The following is a 2,701-nucleotide window of genomic DNA, read 5'->3' as shown; positions in this document are numbered from 1 at the left end:
CCCAAAAACAAAATCAAAGAAGTCTTTTTTGTATCTTTTTAAATTTTTACTTTTTAATGATAAAAATTGTTTTCATTAATCTTTTTTTTCTTCCTCTTATAACTTTTATTTTAGGTGTATGTGTGTGTGTGTGTGTGTGTGTGTGTGTGTGTGTGTGTGTGTGTGTGTGTGCTTTTTAAAAAAAAAATGTTTACTGACCTGTTGGTCTTTTTTGTTCTTTCTTTCTCATTCGTTTTACTTTTTCATCTTTTGTTCTTTTTGCCTGAATTATTTGTTGTTCTGTTCACCTCCTATATACCTGTCATTGATTATAAGACCTTATCCACAATTGTGTACATTCTTAATCCAAAAATGTATTACTCAATTCAAAACCTCTTAGGATTAAATTCCTTAATAGCAGTATTATTTATTTATACCTATAAATTATTTGAAGTATTTTTATTTTTTAATTTTTCAGGTCTCCTTTCTATCCCTCCCCTCCTCTCATCCTTGTTCATCTCTCAATTTTACTTCTTTAAATTTTCATTACTTTTAAGAGTTTCACTTTTTAAATTTAAATATTTGTCTTGCCATTTTTTCTTGTCTCTTTTTAAAAATTTTTTCTTCTCTCTTTTCTATCATTCTTTCCAATCCATTTCCCTCTGTGAGATTAGGACTTGGTTAATTTCACTCTCCTTTTACCTTTCCACATCCCTCTAACGCTGTTTTCCCCACCTTTCTCCCTAAACATAATAATTTCTGGTTGGTCAAATTATTCTTTGGTATTCTTAGCCCATTAAAACATAGTTATTTAATGTTGAATGGACTGTATCTGTTGAACTAGATTGTATCTTCAAACATTTGACTATGCAATTACAGGACTTTGGTTGATGATTGCCTTAAAATGGTGTTCTAGCACAAAACTGGCATTACTTTCATCCCAAATGGGCAGAACAAGCAAGAAAAACACAAGGAAAATGGCAAGTCCGGGTATCTCAATTCCCACTCAATATAATCAGGTGACAGAACAGATAATGAATAATCCAGACGAGAGTTCCCAAAAAGCGCTACAAACACTACTGGTAAACATGGTGAATGAAAAGATTGAAACCCTGCAAAGGACTCAGTGTGAACGTGTTAGGGAGAGAGAGGAGGCAAACCAAAGATCAAAACAGGAAGCTCATGGGCTTCAGAAAGCTACTCAAAGATTGATACTGGAATTGCATGAGCAGGTTGAGAATACTCAAAGAGAAATAAAGGAATTGTGTAAGCAGGCTGAGATCAGTCAAAGAGAACTAGAGAAGTTACATGAACGTGAGAAATCTAATCAAAGAGTAATACAAGAATTGCAAGAGCTGGATGAGCATAGACAAATATCAATAGAGCCATTCATGGAATCCATAAACAGTCACCTGAAAGGAGTCAGGAAGACCACAAAGGGAATGTTGAATGGAGCCCAACAGAAGGAATGGGAGTCCAAGGAAACCATAACCAATCAACTAAGTGATTTGAGAGTAAACACTGAACACCAAATTAAGGAAGTAAAGAATTCCATACAAGATCTAAAACAAAGCTCCAACAAAGAATTTGAAGCCATAACAGCCGACCAATTAAAAGGAAAAGAAATGAAAAATAAAGTAGAAAGTCTTGACATTAGGTTAGACTATGCAGAAGATTGAATCTCCGGCATTGAAGACAGCCTAGGTATTATAGAGAAAGAACATACAACTATCCAAGACAAATTCAAGAAATATGATAGATCTATACAACACTTGGAAGACACCATCAGAAGGCCTTATCTGAGGGAAATGGGTGTAAAGGAGCATATAGAGACAGAAGGTAATGGTCTAGAAAATTTGTTCAACAGGATCCCAGCAGAGAACTTCCCAACACGCAAAAAGATAGGCATATTCAGATACAAGAAGCTTTTAAAACTCTAAATAGACCAGACAAGAACAGGACTTCCCATCGTCCAATTAATTATAAGCCACACAGGATCAATTCAGACCAAGGAAAAGATCCTTAAAGCTGTCAAGGAGAAAAGATCAGTCACCTATAAAGGAAAACCAATTAGAATCACCTCAGATTTCTCAGAAGAGACAATTAAAGCAAGAAGAGCCTGGAATGGTGTATACCATGCTCTAAAGACAAACAACTATCAACCAAGAATAGTGTACCCAGCTAAACTCTCAATCATAATTGAAGGTCTAATAAAAATCTTCCATAGCAAAGAAAAACAAACAATATATCTCCACCAAATCAGCACTACAAAAGATACTAAAAGATGTCCTAAACATAGAAAACCAACAAGACCACAAGAAAGGCCAAGAAACCACATACAAACAGAATCCAAGAACCACAGAAAGAATCCAGTAGGCGCAGGACCCAAGAAGGTGGATAAAATGGCAGGAGCACCCAAATACCTCTCAGTCCTCTCTCTCAATATTAGGGGATGTAACTCTCCAATTAAGTGACATGGACTGTCTAGTTGGTTTAAAATGCAAGATTCTTCTATCTTCTACCTTCAGGAATCATAACTTGCCCATAAAAATCAAACACATTTTGAAAGTGAAAGGCTGGAACAAAATCTACCAAGCAAACGGCCCCCCAAAACAGGCAGGAGTTGCAATCCTAATATCAGATAAAATAGACTTCAAATTAACATTATTGAGAAGTGATAAAGAAGGTTACTACATACTAATTAAGGGATATCTCTTTCAGG

Source organism: Dipodomys merriami, unplaced genomic scaffold (assembly GCF_024711535.1).
Source record: "Dipodomys merriami isolate MVZ:Mamm:240054 unplaced genomic scaffold, mDipMer1.0.p SCAF_101, whole genome shotgun sequence".
Lineage (NCBI taxonomy): Eukaryota > Metazoa > Chordata > Mammalia > Rodentia > Heteromyidae > Dipodomys > Dipodomys merriami.
The sequence above is the reverse complement of the archived record's forward strand: the minus strand, read 5'-3'. Positions refer to the sequence as shown.